Source organism: Hyaena hyaena, unplaced genomic scaffold (assembly GCF_003009895.1).
Source record: "Hyaena hyaena isolate Hyena2069 unplaced genomic scaffold, ASM300989v1 scaffold_2074, whole genome shotgun sequence".
Taxonomy (NCBI): Eukaryota; Metazoa; Chordata; class Mammalia; order Carnivora; family Hyaenidae; genus Hyaena; species Hyaena hyaena.
In genome coordinates, this window is record NW_024082710.1 from 33,319 (window position 1) to 51,412 (window position 18,094).

An 18,094-nucleotide genomic window follows, 5' to 3' on the forward strand; every position below is an offset into this window, starting at 1 on the left:
CTGGACTTGTGGAAGACCAAGCAAGTAAACAAGCAAAGGTTATTGTTCAGAACTCGTTGGAGCAAAGGGGTCACCCCCTTCCTTGCATTTTGGCAGGTGAAAATTCTACCAGCAAACCACCCATGCCATCACTTGCATTTTGGAAAAGACTTAGAGAAGACAATAGAGTAGGAAAGCTTAGTGGGGAGGCTTCAGGTATGCTCTGATTGGAGGAAGCAGGATGTTGCATTTGATTGGTTGGGGGTGTATATTTGGCTTTCTCCTGTTGGTCCTAAGTTGGAAGCAAGGATGATAATTCCGGAAGCTGGCAGTTATGGATCCAGTCCTGGCCATTTGAGGCTGATTGTTTACAAAAATTGTTTGGCTTCCTGGATTATTATCGGTGATGGTTGTCTGACTTCCTACAAGGTGGACTTATTAAGCTGGCTGGCTTCCCTGGGCTGGTTACTATAGATAGGTTGGTTTCCCGGGCTTGTTCCTGCAAGTCACGGTTACCGGTTATTTTTATTTATGGTCTGGCCAATGTCCATTTGTATATTTAGTTTCTCAGTACAGAATGCTGGAAATGGACATGGACTTCACAGAGGTTGAGCTCTACTCAAATAATAAATTTTAAGTCAAATACAAGTACATACTCTTAGAAAATTAAATAATTCTTTGTGTAGGCCTATTAAAAAAAATCCTGGTATAACACTGAAAAGAATCCCACTTCCCTTTCCTATATTTCTAAATTTTGGATAATTTTTTTCTTAACACTGCATAATAGGGAAGGACAGATACAGGAAGTTGTGAGTAATCCTACAGTTCTGGAAAAGGTAGGAACTAAAGAAGAACTGGAAGGAAGCACAGTAATTATATCAGCAAAAATTTAATCTAGGAGGGAAAGGCAATAATAGATCTACGTCAGCTACGGGTTGAGCAGCATCCTTCAATCTGCTTTACCTAGTATAAAACTTATATTTAAAAACCTTTGGTGCGCCTGACTAGCTCAGTTGGTTAAGCATCCAACTCTTGATTTCCGCTCAGGTCATGATCTCCCGGTTCCTGAGATCGAGCCCATTGTAGAGGCTCTGTGTTGTGCTGTCAGCACAGAGCCTGCTTAGGATTCAAAATTTCTCTCTTCCTGCCCTCCACTCATGCATGCCCATGTGAGCACTCTCCCTCTCTCTCTCTCTCTCCCCACCCATAATAAATAAATAAAATAATAAATAATAAAAATAAAAAAATAAATACAGAAATATTTAAGAAATAATTAAAAATAAAACCTTTTGTCCAGGAGCACCTGGGTGCCTCAGTCAGTTAAGTTTCTGATTCTTGATTTTGGCTCAGGTCATGATCTCGTGGCCGTGGGATTGGGTCCCATGGTGGGCTCTGTTCTAGGCATGGAGCTGATTGAGATTCTCTCTCTCCCCCTCTCTATCCCATTCATGCTCTCTCTCTCTTTCTGTCTCTCTCTCAAAAATAAATGAATGGATAAATATTAAAAACTTTTGTCTGATTTACTCATTTACATTATTTCTCAGTTGATTCACAATCCAAGAGTTGAAGAGACAGATGTTGTCTACTTTCCTCCTCATATCTTAACATTAATTACTTTTTGCAAAATATCATTCACTAAACTAGATAAATAAGATCTATTTCACAGACTCTCTTGATCAATGATGCAAGAGACACTGGATATACAAATTTCTTTGGACTGAAAATGTTCCTTTACCCACTAACAGAGTAGCATCTAGGATATTTGTACTTTGCTTTGGAATTTTTTAAACTGAACTTCTAGAATTCTCAAATTCCTGACTGGTAGGCAGCTAGAACCTACTAATCCATGTGTGTTTGATAATTAATTTCTCCCACACCCCCCAAACATATAAAATAGACAGCATCCATGCCATCTTTTGGGTGTCTCTGGCATTCTGGTACTTGTCTTTACCTCCATATAAACTTAACATAATTCTGTTATGCATCTAATTATGCACCGATATTTCACAAGACAGAGAGGGGGTATTGTTAATAAGGAAAACTCTTTCAAGTATAATAATGGCTTAAATCTGAATTCAGTGAACTGGCTTCAACTATGAGAAAAAAGAAAATCTATATTTAAACTTCAAATGTTATTTGAACTCAGTTTTCTCAAATATTTTATTTTTTTAATTTTTTTAATTTTTATTTTATTTCTAGGATAGAGAGAGACAGTGTGAACAGGGGAGGGTCAGAGAGAGAGGGAGACACAGACTCTGAAACAGGCTCCAGGCTCAGAGCTGGCAGTCAACACAAAGCCAGACGAAGGGCTCGAACCCACAAACCGAGAGATCATGACCTAAGCGAAAGTCGGACGCTTAACCGACTAAGCCACCCAGGCGCCCCTCAAATATTTTAAATTACTATGTAGTTTAAGTAATTATGTAGTTTACGAAATCCTATGGTGTAATTTGTGGCCAAAAGATCAGTCACCGGATTGTCCACTAGAGGTCAGTGCATCCCCATCCTGAAATTATTGGTGGAGTATCCATCTGGGGACAAAAAAAAAAATCTGTTTACAGGAGACATCATCACACCCTGCCTCCCTCTTATTGGTATGAGAGATGCCACAGCCGGGTCCACTTTCCGTTCTTTTTCATAGAGGACAGGCTCAAATCCCTTTCATCTTTGGGTAATTGGCATCTGCAAGCTCTGCTTTCAGTAATGACTCTCTTTTCCCCTTGTTACACGTGGCCATCTTCCACTGAAGAGAGTAATCAATGCTTTGTTTTGCTGTGCTAAATTAATGACAAAGAATACAACCGAATGCCAGGATCAGATACACAAATAAATGTTTCATTTGACTCATTTGTAAAGACCTCCAGAAAGGACAGTCATACACCCATTTATTATTATTACGGCCATACCGCCTTGTACACTTTATCTGTAAACCACTGAGACTCATGGGAACCCTTCCAACACAGGCTCAGAGTGTGTTTTAAATGGACAATATATGTAGTATAAGAGAATCATATGCCCTGGGCTTCACATGAGTGAGGATGTTAATCAGGATGCTCTTGGTGAGGGACGCCTGGGTGGCTTAGTCGGTTAAGCGTCCGACTTTCGCTTAGGTCATGATCTCGCTGTTCGTGGGTTTGAGCCCCGCGTCGGGCTCTGTGCTGACTGCCAGCTCGGAGCCTGGAGCCTATTTCAGAGTCTGTATCTCCCTCTCTCTCTGATCCTCCCCTGCTCACGCTGTCTCTCTCTCTCTCTCTCCTAGAAATAAATAAAAATATTTTTTTTAAAAAAGGATGCTCTTGGTGAAGTCTCAGATGCATTCATTTAGTTGATAACTGTGGTTTCAGAAGCTCATTGCCTGGGCACAATTCGGATTAGCAGTCCCTGAATCATATCCAGTTGAGTTACAGTTGCAATTGCACAAGTATGTTCTGAAGCACACTGGTCCTATACGACTAAAAGGTCAAATAAAGAACACTAAAAAGATTCCATGAAATACCCTTGGAATACCAAAATCAAACACATTTCTCAGATGCAGGGACTTCTTGGTACCATTAGTATTCTTGGGTACATTAAGACCACCCAACGAATGGCCATAGTATCCAGGGTTTGACTACTTTTTCAACATTAGCATGATTGTGTTGCAGATTATTTTGCCAAATAAGTTGATTCTCACATGTGAAAAAAGACCAAACGTCTTTTGGACTACAATTAGACAATTTGTTTTATGTTCACCTTCCATTCATTCTTTTGCTTTCCTTTCTCATCATATATTGCCGATGTATAACTGTCAGACACTATAGGAAAACAACAATATAGATGCTATACAAAGACAAAGAGATTTCTAGGGCTTAATTTGTTCAGTAATGTGTAGTCATCTTTGCATCTTCATACATTTCATTTGCATCTTTGACACTTAGAACGTGTCAAAGTCAGCAAACCATCTGAAAAAAGCACTGGGCATTGCCGCTGACCCCATGTTTCATGAGAGAAGGAAATATTTTTCTCTGCATTCAAAAGATTCCTTTCCATTTGTTTTGAAATCTTTCAGTGAGGGATTGACAAGAAAGGTTTAGCCAACAGCAATTTACTAGGCAGATTTGGAGCTGTTGGATTGGCAGAGGCAAGCATTTGGAACAGAATTAAGTATCTAAAGAGAGTGCCTTAAAAAACAAACAAACAAAAAAACCATATACGGAGGGATATTAGAGTCAAGAGCCGGAGCACAAATGCAGAGAAAATTGAAAGCAGGCAGTGGGGACACGGTGTCCAATGAAAAGCAGGGCCTGAATGCTGAGAAGGGGGCTCTCTGTTGATACCTCTCTGGCGTGAGCAACAAGAGACTTCTTAAAATGTTCACTGAGGTTTGAACAAGGCCAACCTGAGGCTGCCAAATATAGATGAAACCCTGCCGAAGCTGGGCTTCATCGTCCCTGGGAAATACTTGCATGGTGGGCACCATCTGCTCTCTGATCTGTCAATTTGCCCCTCAAGTCGTGTCCTGGGGATTGAGAGCTCCCTCCTTCACAGACCTGCTTCCTCATCTCTTCTAACAGATTTCTAGTGTTTTCTCATAAAATTGCAGAGAAGGCCAAGGGAGGGGTGTGGAGAAGGAGAAAGTCACACTATTGTCTTTGAGAGAAAAAAAAAGGCAGAATGTGTAGCATGTCTATATAATCCTGTTCTCAACTGCTTTTTGAGATGCTGTCTGTTACCCTTTGTCACACATGGTTTAAATCAAGAGGGTGAACTGTGCCAAGTAGAGGAACAAATGGGTGTCATGATCTTCAACCAGTGGTCATGGGCCATGATTGATAAATGTAGGGCATTAATATCATTAATGTACAACTTCACAGAAGCACGTTGAGATGCAAAATAAAATCATTTTTTAAAAATTCTTGAAATTATGATCTACATATAGAAAGTTGAATGTAAGTGGAAATCTTTTTAACATTTATTTATTTTTGAGAGAGAGAGAGAGAGAGTTGGGGGTGGGGTGGAAGGGGCAGAGACAGGGGGAGACACAGAATCCAAAGTGGGCTCCAGGCTCTGAGCTGTCAACACAGAGCTCGACACAGGGCTTGAACCCACGAACTGTGAGATCATGACCTGAGCCAAAGTCGGATCCTTAATCAACTGAGCCACCCAGGCGTCACAAATGTTAAGTGTAAATCTTGATGAATTTTCACAAAGTGAACGCACCCTTTTAACCAGCACCCAAATCAGAAAACAAAACCTTACCAGGGTCCCCAAGTGCTTCCGGGTCCCCTTCTACCCATTACCACTTGCCAAGAGCAGCCACCATCAAATTTATAACAGCAGAGATTAGTTTTGCCTGTTCGTGAACTTCATTTAAATGAAATCTTACAATATGTGCTCCTTTGTGTATATTCTTTTTCACTCGACACTGTATTTGTAAAGTTCATCTATATCGTTCATACAGTTGTAGAATGTTCTTTCCCATTAGTGTAGAAAATTTTATCATGTAAATTATTTTTTACCATGTATTTGCCTGTTCTACTATTGAAGGACATTCCAACAGTTTTCAGTCATAGGTGATTGAAACAGTGCTGCTATGATCAGTTTTGAACATGATTTTTGGAGAATGTAAGGAGAGGTCATGTTTCACTAAACGTTTAAATAAATCTATCGGCACAGAACCGACAGGGTCTGATTTTTTAAAAAAAATCTGTCCTTCCTTCTCTGAGATATCAGAGGATATCTCAGAGATATCACAGGTTTAGATTCCCCATTCTAGGGTGACTCCTCTCAGAATTTTCTGATTTTTCCCGCTACTCGGCCTCTGCCAGGGCTACTGAGTCTATTAAATGTGTCTGTATAACTCCGAAGGAAGGAGGTCTGAAGCTTTTCCACATTTCTCCTAGAAGGCTTCTCAAGTTCTCTGTCAATTACTGGATTCAAATAGGCACATGGTAGGAGAGACCATCTGATTCCGTCCACCATCAACTCGAAGCTCTGGGACTTTGCAAAGCTAAGACATTTTCTGACAAAACAGTGGGTACCTACTTTCCATTAGTATAATACAACGGAAGAAAGAATGTCCTCTCCATGGTGACCTAATATTGGAGTCATAAAGCAATTTGCAAAAGGATATGTACAATATAATATCCTTTGTGTAAAATTTAAAGCTCTAAGAAACATTGCTATTTTTTATTGAAAAAAGTTAAAAATAGGTCTAAGAATGAAGCCATATCAGCATGGTGGTGACCTTTGGATTGGAGTGGTCATGGTGGGGCTTGAGGAAAGGACGGGTAGCCTTAACTGCATTTGGGACTTTTTTCCTAGAGTGATCCAAAGCAAATGTAGCAAAATGTTCATGTCTCTTAAATCCTGGCAGTAAACTCATGGGTGGTTGTTCTATTATTTTATGAACTTTAGTTTATGTTTGAGAAATATCACAATTTTTTAATTTAAGTTTTAAAAAGTTCTTCCTCATTGACACATCTCAAATGCTAAGCTGAAAATGTGAAGTTGAAAAGCAAGAAACAAAACTGTATATATAGTATGATCTCAACCATGCGCCCAAAAATGAAAAGAAAGGAGATTGAAAAACAAATCATAATAAAATGTTAACAGTTCTTTTCAGTTGGTGTGAAGAGTGGGTGGTGTGTATGTGTGTGTTAAGGATAGTAGATATTTTCTTTATATGTCCCCTCATTTTCCTAATTATTGAAGGTATCCAGAGTATCCCATTGTGGCATAAATATTATTTTGAGCTGAAGACATTTGAGAATCAACAGGTACAGAAAGGAGTTCTGGCCCTCTCTTATCTGCCTAAAAGCAGAACCTTCCAAATGAATTCAACTGCCATCACCTTTAAAGGACTTTTCCCACATAGTGGGGAGATGAGAAGTTGGAAGTAAGATGAGAAACTGCAAAAGCAAACATTGTCAGAAAACTATCATACAGCCCATCTACTCCTCTAACGACCCATTTGTCTTTCTGAAAGTCACTCATTTTTCCAAAAGTGCCCTCCTGGCGCCCCTTCTCCTATTGAGGTGGTAGATAAGCCCCACATTCTAAACTCTTCTTTGAGCCAAGCTTCTATAGGCTCCCAGGTACTTACATGAGTAAACGTGGTCTTTTCTCCTGGTCATTTTTGTCTTTTGTCAGTTTAATTTGTAAGCCCTCAGTTACTGAACAGTGAGTGGGTAAAGGGAATATTTTTCTGCCTGACATTATCTACCAAATTCTTTACCTAATTATCTAACCTGTATAAACAAGGGGCGGGATGGGCGGGGAGGAGGAAGAGTGGAATACAATAAAAAGAGACAGAAAATCTGGGCCAGAACCAGCAAGGATAGATGTCGGTTCCCCACGACCCCTTGCCCTGCATGTGGCAACTGAAGTTCACGGTTGTTTCCTTCCACCTCGCTCAGAGCAGGGGCACCAGCTTTGCTCTCTCAGGCCGTAGGTTCTAACAATTCTTTTGCATGAAAACGGGGTTTCAACTCTGGTTGTTCCAAAGGGCGGTGCTGTTTAGGAGAGATCAAAATGCAGCCCGGCTGTCTCAACAAAGGCATTTCCTTGAACAATTTTCTGGGGCTGGCAGAGGCTGATAATCCTTTTTAAAGAAGGCTTGTCATTATTTGAGTCTTTGCATCAGACCTGTGCTTCCTAAATTTCAAGGATATAAGAGATCTGTATGATGAAAACTATAGAAAACTTATGAAGGAAATTGAAGAAGACACAAAGAAATGGAAAAACATTCCATGCTCATGGATTGGAAGAATAAATATACTTAAAATGTCATTACTACCCAAAGCAATCTACACATTTAATGCAATCCCTATCAAAATTGCACCAGCATACTTCTCAAAACTAGAACAAACTATCCTAAAATTTGTATGGAACCACAAAAGACCCCGAATAGCTAAAGCAATATTGAAGAAGAAAACCAAAATGGGAGGCATCACCATCCTAGACTTTAGCCTCTACTACAAAGCTGTCATCATAGAGACAGTATGGTATTGGCACAAAAACAGACACATAGACCAATGGAATAGAATTGAGAACTCAGAACTGGACCCAAAAGTATACAGCCGACTAATCTTTGACAAAGCGGGAAAGAGTATCCAATGGAAANGGGGAGAGGGAGGAAGGCAAACCATGAGAGACTCTTGAATGTTGAGAACAAACAGAGGACTGATGGGTATGGGGGAGAGGGGAAGGTGCGTGATGGGCATGGAGGAGGGCATTTGTCGGGATGAGCAATAAACTATTTAAAAAAAAAAAAGAAGTGGCTTGTCAGAAGAGGGGGTCAAGTTAAGAATAAGACCGATAGGGGGCGCCTGGGTGGCTCAATCAGTTAAGCATCCAACTTCAGCTGAGGTCATGATCTCACAGTTTTGTGGGTTCCAGCGTTGGGCTCTGTGCTGACAGCTCAGAGCCTAGAGGCTGTTTCAGATTCTGTGTCTCCCTCTCTCTCTCTGCCTCTCCCCCACTTGTGCTCTGTCTCTCTCTGTCTCAAAAATAAACACAAAAATAAAACAAAATACATAAATAAATAAAAAAATTTAAATTAAAAAATAATAAGACTGATAGGGTGAGAATGGTCGCTGCTATGAGTGCATTGTAGGATCTTTCCACTAGGATTCTGCTTTCTGGAATCTCCCTGATTTCATCTGTCAGTGAAATCATTCCCATTTCTTATCCCCTAGCAATGCTTCTCTAACCTTTGTTGTCTACAGATCGCCTGGGGATACCATTAAAAGGTAGCTTCTGCCACAGCAGATCTGGGGTGGGGCCTGAGGGTCTGCATTTCTAGCAAGCTCTTGGGTGATCCTGAGGTTTCTGGTTCTTGAACCACACTCGGAGTAGCTAAGCACCTATAGACGTTCTCAATTTTTGCAAAGAATACTTAACGACATCATTTTGGTTAACTGCTGGAGGAAGAAAATCTCTACTGAGAACCTATGATATGCCAGGCACCAGTGGCTTATTTAATGCTCATATCTGTTTCTTACCTCACTCTTTGCTTTTAGCAGTGCCGCATGTGATTACCTTCTACCCCAGCTTCCTTTTGCTGTTCGCTGAATTGTGAATCATCTTTCAAGACTCAGCCCAGCAATCCTGTATTCAACAGATCCTTTTTTTTGGAAAGAAGGAAATATAACCTGATTCATTCTGTCTCCTGACTCCTTACCAGTGTCTGTACCAGGCCTTGTGGATGACAGATAAACTTTTCCTTTACTCTCTTATGTCATGTCACTGGGTGTTGCAGATTAAACTTGCAAAAGACCGATTAACAAGAGAAAAAGCATCAGCATTTTATTAAATGTGATGTGCCTGGCGGTTCCCCACCAAAAGGTTAATTAATTGGATTTGATTATCATTTCACAATGTATACGTATAGCAAATCATCACATTTTACACCTTAAATACATACAATTTTTATTTGGCAATTATTCCTCAATAAAGCTTTAAAAACTAAAAAAGATGCTCCCAAGGAAATATTGTTCATTCTGGTGGTATTCTGTGATACTGATATTGGGGTTGATTTACATTAATGTCTGTATGCATTAGAGATGTGAAGGGGCGCAGAATATCCACCCTGAAATATGCCACTTTAGCAGACTGATTGTCTTGAATTAGAGGTCCTTGGGGAACAGTCATTGTAAGAGCACTCTGACCCTCCTTAGTCCCCTTGAAAGCAGGAGATAAATCTCCCATGTGAAAGGTCTCCTCCCTGCACCAGGGAGGGAGGTAGAAGGACTTTACATAATTAGAGATGGGACATTTAGAGCCGAGAAGACTCTGTATAAACAAATCTTGTTAGCTCTTTGCCAATAGCTTATACAAAGCCCAGACTCCTTTGTCTTGTCACCTCTTCACAGATGTATCGTTTCTTTGTCTCTAAGGCAGCTTTCTGCTCCGGTCGTTTCTTCAAGTTTCATATTTTTATGGGGCTCCCATACATACAAAATTAAATCTTTCTTTCCTGTTAATCTTTTTATTATGGGGGTCTCAGCCAAAAACCTAGAGGGGATGAGGAAAAATTATTTTCCCTTCCTATGGCTTCATATGGAAATCTTTAGAATAAAATGGCATAAAGTCAGGGATTTTCTGTAAAATAGTGCAAAAAACAAAGGAGAACGAAAGCAGAGAAAATATTCATAATTCAAAAGTTTGGCAGATGGCCGTATGAGGGTTCATTACACCATTGTCTGTACTTTTGTGTATTTTTGAAAACTGTCATGGTCAGAAAGAAGTTAAAGAAACGAAGCAAAGCAAAACTGCTCGACCCTAACAATCAAACTCCTGAGCATAAAACCCGAAGAAGTTCTCACTCAGAACTTGTATACACTTATTCCCTGCAGCCTGATTTGTGGTAGCAGGAGCCAGAGTTGATCATAAGCTACCTGCCCATCGCTGGGGGAAGGCGTGAGCAAAAGTGAGGGCAGTATTTGGGGATACACCGATCAGCAGTGAGCAGCAACAGAGTCTGTGGGATGTACCCACAGCAATCGGGATAGATCTTAAAAATAGAGTGCTAAGAAAAAAAGTAAGAAACAGAAATACACACACACACACACACACACTATATATATACAATATAATATAATATAATAAATATTATATATAATATATGCACAATATATAATATATTAAAAATTAAATATATTTTTATTTAGTATGCATAATTTATATATAAATTCATACAGAATCTCATGACATATTTTCCAAAGACACTTTAAAATTCTAGGAGATATATCCAATACATTGGCATGGCTGCTTAGAGTGAGGAGGGGGTTGCTGATAGCTCTGGGAATGAAAGAGAACCAGTGAATAAAACAGGAAAATGGCTCTCCGTGGATTAAGAAGGCTATGTGCTGAACTTAGGAGTATAACTACCTCCACTTTTCATGCTTGAGAACCAAAAGACACAGAAACATCCCATGTAGGACCTCCTGAATCAAATGGGAAATGGGGGGGAGGGATGGATAGAAATTTTCATATTTTTTCTAAGTCCTCTCAAGTGATTCAGAAACACCAAAAATCTAATCTGTCTTAAGAGGGACTGGGGCACCTGGGTGGTTCAGTCAGTTAAGGGTCTGACTTGATTTTGGCTCAGGTCATGATCTCATGGTTCATGGATTAAGACCCCAACGGGGGACCTGTGTGGCTCAGTCGGTTAAGCATCCAAATTCAGCTCAGGTCATGATCTCACAGTTCGTGGGTTCAAGCCCCGTGTTGGGTTCTGTGCTGACATCTCGGAGCCTAGAGCCTGCTTCAGCTTCTGTGTCTCCCTCTCTCTATGCCCCTCCCCCACTTCTGCTCTCTGTATCCCTCAAAGATAAAGGTTAAAAAAAAAAAAGACCCCACATTGGGCTCTGCACGGACAGCTTGGAGACTGCTTGGAATTTTGTCTTTCCCTCTCTCTCTCTCTCTCTGCTCCTCCTCTGCTCATGTCTCTCTCTTTCTCTCTCTCAAAATAAATAAGTAAACTTAAAAAAAAAAGACCCCCCATTCTTTTTCAAAAGAGGAACCACCTGATTCTAGGTCACCAGGCTAGGCCAGGAACAAAAGAACACAAGCTTCCAGGAAGGACAAGCAAAATTGTTCCTACTGTCAAATTTCTGTGTGTGTGTAAATGCAAATCAGCTCCAAGAATGAGGCACTATATAAACGGTAATTCCTCATAGCAAACGTAATTTCCTTTTACCTCTTAGGAAATGTCCTTTTGAATCCACCTGTGAAGGGAGGGAAAGACTCTGTTCTTCTCATTGTTGTTAGTTATAAAAAGCTTTAGGTCTATAGCAAAGATAAAAGAAGAAAAGATAATATCCAATGTTGCTAAGGTATAGAGGAACAGGCAGCCTTAGGCACTGTCGGTGTCAAATAAATCCCATCTGAAAATTTCCCCTCAGGAATTTATCCTTCAGAAAGAGTCATGAATGTGCAAGAAACACATATAAGAATGGCCATTTCTACTCAGATTGTCATTGAAAACAGAAAGGGAGCAAATCAAACATCCTTGAACATTCTATTATTAGGGTATATCAATAACTGTTCAAAAGGATGAGAATGTATACATACTAATGTAGAAACATCTAAGATGTAATATTTCCAAGACAAATTGCTGAAAGAAAAAAATTGGGGAGACTAATATGTTTAATACAAACCCAAGTTTCATGTTCTTTTTTTTTTTTTAAGTTTATTTACTTATTTTGAGAGAGAGGGAGTACAGGTAGAGGAGAAGTAGAGAAAGAGGAAGAGGGAGAGAATCCTAAGCAGGTTCTGCGCTGCCAGCATGTAGCCCAATGTGGGGCTTGAACTCACAAACTGTGAGATCATAATCAGAGACAAAATCAGGAGTCAGCTACTTAACTGAGCCACCCAGGTGCCCCAAAAAATGAAAATAAACTACTTTAGCATATGTACAGAAAAACAAAATTGAATGCATATGCTCTGAATTGTGTATAGCGATAATCTCTTTGGTATGAGATTGGAGAAATTCCATTGTCTTCCAAGTATTCCAAGTTCCAAGTAGTATGTATTTATGAAGTAGTTGTATGTCAGCCAACTCTGTATTGTATTTATGATCTGAAATAAAACAACAAAGCTTTGTGGATCCCCTAGCAAGTGAAAGGGATAGAAGTCTAAAACTAAAATGGTCTCCATTCTCCTATACTACATACTATAGGCTGTAAGAACAGCATGTTTTGATTAATTAGACATTTTGTGGTCAAGGAGGTTTACTAATAGGAATTAACTGGCTTATCACACAAGCAAAATGTAACTGTTTGCCCTAAAAGCAAGTAAAAACTATACCAGCACGAAATTCCAGCCAGACCAGGGTTTATACATAGAAGATCTTCAAGAAACTAGAGGTAGCTCTGAAAACCAAAAGCAACTGGTTTTCATAAAAAGATCTATAATCTTTGAGCTAATTATTGTCTTCAATGTACCCTGCACTGAAGAGCAGTATGGATTTTTGAATAAACTATGAAATCGCTCTTAAAGCAATCCCATCCCCCTCCCCCAGCAGAACACGGAGAAGCCAGGAGGGAAATTGGAGTGCACAGATGGGGAAGGAATTGTGGGCCCTTCAACTGCAGTTACCTGGGCAGGAGGCATGTCAACACACGAACTGTGACTAGGTGGATTCCCTCACCTCTCCAGGGAAGGCTGCGCCCCTTCTGTAGGAAGCTACAGAGCAAGCATCATCACGGTCAGTCGGTACAATGAGGGAAGGTGTGTTCACGGCCCCAGGCCTGGTTCCCGTCCGTTTTCAGGAAACCAACAGCATTATGAAGTCTTGGTAAGATCTTCCAGAGAGACATAAGAGGGTAGCCATGAGAGGAACCCAAATCTGGGATTCTGGAGATGTAGAGCAAGTCTTGACTGCATTGCCAACTAGCTAGTCAATTGAACAAGTCTGCTGGCTTTTCACGCCTCAGTTTCCTCATTTGAAAAAGAAGACAAATAATTGTGTAAACCCAATTCCATCATTTGTCAAATAAGGTGGTTACGAGGATTAAATAAGTGTTCAGTATAAGACCCATAGGTATTAGCATTTGATGTGTAATACAAATGATTATTAACCATGTTGTTGATGAAATGAGATATATTTTGAGGACAGTATTCTTTGAGACAGTGTATTACTTCTCTATTTCTGTAACAGATTACAATTGACTATTGGACAATGGGGGGTTAAGGACAGCATAAGCCCCTGCACAGTTGAAAATTCACATATAACTTCTGACCCTCCCAAATCTTAACTGCTGTTAAGCTCAACTACTGTTGAGCAGAGCCATACCAATAGCATAAATAGCCAATTAACACGTTTATGTTCTATGTATCATATGCTATATTCTTACAGTAAGGCTTAAACAACAGAAATTTATTTTCTCACAATGCTGGGGGTTAGAAGTCTAAGATGAAGGTGTCGGTAGCGATGGTCTCCTCCAAGGTCTCTGTCCTTGGCTTGTAGACGGCCATCTTACATCTTACATTGTCTCCACATTCACCTCCCTGTGTGTCTGTGTCCTAACCTCCTCCTCTTATTAGGATACCAGTTAGATAAGATCATGACCTCATTTTATATAACCTCATTTTACCTTAATAACCTCTTTCAAGGCCCTGTCCCCAAATATTCTGAGATGCTGGGAGTTAGGAATTCACCATATAAATCTTGAGGGGACACATCACAGAGCCCGGTGTCGGGTGAATAAGTGAGAGTTTTCAGGAAAATCCGGCACACACTCACCCAGCTGCTGGGGTGAAGCCACCAGAGAGGTGATGCAGAACCTCATGAAGGTCGTCGGCTTTCAGTGACCCTCATCTCGTAAGCAACCAGTGGCAGTGAGCTCACTGTTGCTTATCAGCACCGGTGGTACTAAAGGAAAGCCAGATGGGTAGCAAAGAAGTTCAAGGATGAACTGGAACCCAAGAGAACTTCAGTATCCCTCTCTTAACACCTCTTACCAACACTGAACTTCAGAGTACAATGGCTGCTGCTTCACTTCCACGTCCATTTCCCCGGCAACTTCACTTTTGGCAACTTGAAAAGAGGTTCTGGGAAATGTAGTTCCACACATAACTAAGCAACCGAAAGAACCATAGAGCACATTCTAGAACCCTATCTCTGGGTGTTAAGTTGCCTCTGTAGAGAGTCTCTGAAATCACTTTTGTTTTGAAGTGCTCGACATTTGAGTTTCCATTGGTCAGTCTCTAAAACACTATGGTGGCCCATTAAACCACAAATAAGCCCTTCACAACCAGAACCAGAAAGAATTATCAATTCGTGTTTGCATACAGCAGGGGGAAATAAGTTTCATTAAGTGTTTAGTGTGTGTCAGGCACAGTGCTAAGATATTTTTATGTATTGTGCCATTTAATTTATTTACTCTTCTAATCAGTGTTATTGACATGCCTGATATGCAGAAGAGGGAACACAGACCCGGAGGGACAAGGCATTTTTCTCTTAATCATATAGTTAGTAATAATAAAAATAATAACTGATTTTTGCTGTATGCTCACTCTGTGCCTGGTACTGTAATTTAAAGGCAAACTTTCATTTTATATGAGCACAACAATTGAGTCAGAGTCTATTGTAATTCCTGCTTTACCTTGGAAGATAATGAGCTACAGAATATTTCAGTACCTTGTCCAAGTTCCTGTAGCTATTCACTGGTAAGGCCTCATGTGGCAGAGATTAGAGTGCTCATTAAACCTTGCACCTGCTCTCTGATATCTCTCAGGGTTGGTTAGTTGTGGACATGTGACTACTCACAGGCTGCATGTGACAGTGGGCTATAGGCAGAAGTAATGTGTGTCACTGCTGGGTGTATGTGAAGAGCGTATGTGAAGTTTCCATATTCTCTTACTGCATATTCTTTCTTTTATATTCTCTAAGGGTGTTCCATAGAGCAGAGGCTCTATCAGCATGGGTCCCTGAGTAACTGTGTGGAGCAGAGTCACCCACTCAAATACATAACATAAGCAAGAAGGTAATCTTTTGTTTTACATTGAAATTTGTTCATTGGTGGGCCATGCGCTCTCTGTTGCAAAAACTCAATTCTGCTATTGTTTATTTGTTACTGTAGCATAACTGGCCTATCTTGACTAATACAACTCATACTGGTCTAACTTCGGAGCCCCCTATCTGTTTTTAACCACTAAACTATGCTATCTTTACCAAGTGATAGGGCTAGAAATGGGCACCTGAGTGTAAAACAATGTATCTGATTGCCTTTCAGAAATAAGGAAGCAAAAGTGGACATAAGATATCTGGATATCATGGAAAGTCCCATGTGACCACAAGCATTGGACTTACCAAAGTCGATCATGGCAATCAATGATAATTCCCCTTGGCAGAATTTCAAGGGATATTTGTAATATTTCACCTAAGGAGCAGAGCTATCTTCTCTAAAAGGAGGAGAAAGGAAAGAGGAAGGGAGAGCAAATTAAAATATAGCAGGTGACAGCAAAGTCCGGACTGCTGCCTGATTTTGTTTAATTGGAACACAGACACATGCTCAGTCACTCATTTGCTTATCCAAATGCATTTTGTTAATGACTACTTTTGCCTTACAACAGCAGAGCTGAGTATTTGCAACAGAAACCACATAGCCCACAATACCTAAACTATTTGCTCTCTGGCCCTTTTACAGAAAAAGTTTGCCAATTCCTCACCTAAGTATTAAAGAATGACCAGGAGGTAGGAGGCTTTCCCTCATAGACACTGAAAGGCCTTCCCGATTTTTACAAGGGTCCTGATTTTACAATAGTTCCCCCTTATCCTCGGTTTTATTTCCCCCCCAGTTTCAGTTACCCAGGGTAAGCCAAGGTCCAAAAGCAGTTGACCTTCCTTCTGTATGTGGCCAGAAGGTCAGCGGTAGTCTTAATGTTATATTGCAATGCGTGCTCAACTCACTTCATCTCGTTCCATTGGCATTTTATCAACTCACATCTCACAAGAAGAGTGAGTATAGCACAATAAGGTATTTAGGGAGAGAAGGAGAGAGTGAGAGAGAGATCGTAGTCGCATTAACTTCCATTACAGTATATTGTTATAATTGTTCTATTTTATTATGGTTAATCACTCACTGTGTCTAATTTATAAACTTTACCATAAGTATGGATGTATCTGAAAATACACAGTCTGTAAGGGGTTCAGTACTAGCTGTGGTCTGAGGCATCCAGTAGGGGTCTTGGAGCATAACCCCTGCAAATAAGGGGGGGACTATTGTATTCTGAAAATTCCCTCCTTAATCACACTTTCAAGTTAAATTAAGGCCTCAAAGGGCCCCATAAAAATGCAAATGGGTTATCTGCTAACTCATTGCCCCCAGTTGACACCTTGGCACTAATTCCTTTTGCAGTCTTCTCTGAACAGTGGAGGAGGAACGGGGGAGAGGAAACAGATGGGGATGGGTTAGGGGCAAGGTTGAGAGGCTCCTGTCAAACCCCTGGTCTGCGCGGCAAATAGAGTCAATCATCATCCCTTGCGTCAGAATTTGGGCTCCATTTAGAGAATTCGTAATCCCTCTTCTGTGGGTGGATCCAACTAAATTGCCACCCTCTGCTCCTACAGTTTGGGGGGTGAAGGACAACAGCATCTCTCTGATTTGGGGAAACACAAAGTCACTGACCCTCATGAACAATTTAACATCAGCTCTTGTGAGTACTTCTCAGGTCTTAATGTCCCATCACACATTGTCGGTCCACATGGAGTCCCCCACCCTATTTTCTGTTGGCTAAACGTTATGCGTATGTCAAGGCTCAGGTTAGGCTGGTCTCCTCCAGGAAGCCTTCCCTTATCGGCCAAGAGTGGGCTAGGTCTTCCCTTAGCCCCGTATACTATTCCCATTACCAGGACTTCCCAGGCAAATGAGGAGTCTTGCCTTGGGTCCTATGCTCTTGAGGATTCCTTTCACGTGTCCTCCTTCCATGAAGTGAAGAGTCTTGGCCCTATTTCTAGATCATTCTCTGAATAGCCAGAACCGTGAAATTTCTATCCCAAATGGCCTTAGCCCATGTCCATTTGCCTACAGAACATCTTCCCCAGATTCTTTTTACAGAGGATAGATGGATTAGCACCCCTGGTTCTAAAAAATGGCCCAAGGTCAGCTACTTGGGATGAGGGTGATGGTGGATCCAGTTTAGACACATTGGCATTGAATCCTTAATGTGTAGGATAGAGCCTGGGGTGAGGAGGGAAGGAAGGCAGATTTTGTAGTCTCTGCAAATGCTTGTAGTGGGCCTAGCCATCACAGCACTTACCCAATGATATTACTCTGATTCTTGTGCCATTAGACTGGGAACGAATTAGGGGCAGACACTGGTCTCAGTTCTCAGCTGGGTGAATGGCCAGGTGCCTTGTTAATTGTTGCCATGGAGAGAAGCACCTGGAAATGAAGCTATGCTGCAGCTCTTGTGTCTTCCCATCTGGAGAAATATTTTTGTAAAGCCTGAAAGTTCACCCAGATTCTCTCCCTCCATGCACCATCTGCAGAATTCCATTACCTGGAGGTGCCTGGGCTTGAAATGAATAAGGAATCCTTCCCGGCGGAGTCTCCACTACCACCTAACCTATTTCTAAAGAGTGGAGCTTCATTTAGAGAATTGGTGAAGAAAACTGACCTTGCAA

General features: G+C 40.8%; 1 long non-coding RNA gene across 1 annotated transcript in view; it reads right to left on the reverse strand.

The window, feature by feature from the left end:
• The window catches only part of LOC120227205, a 31,465-nt gene extending 16,970 nt beyond the window's left edge, over positions 1-14,495 (reverse strand). Inside the window, exons 1-2 of the long non-coding RNA XR_005527203.1 lie at positions 14,428-14,495; positions 14,210-14,338 (exon numbers count right to left, since the gene is read on the reverse strand). This is a non-coding gene — a long non-coding RNA (uncharacterized LOC120227205). The remainder of the gene's footprint in view (positions 1-14,209; positions 14,339-14,427) is intronic.
• Positions 14,496-18,094: the final 3,599 nt, after the last annotated feature.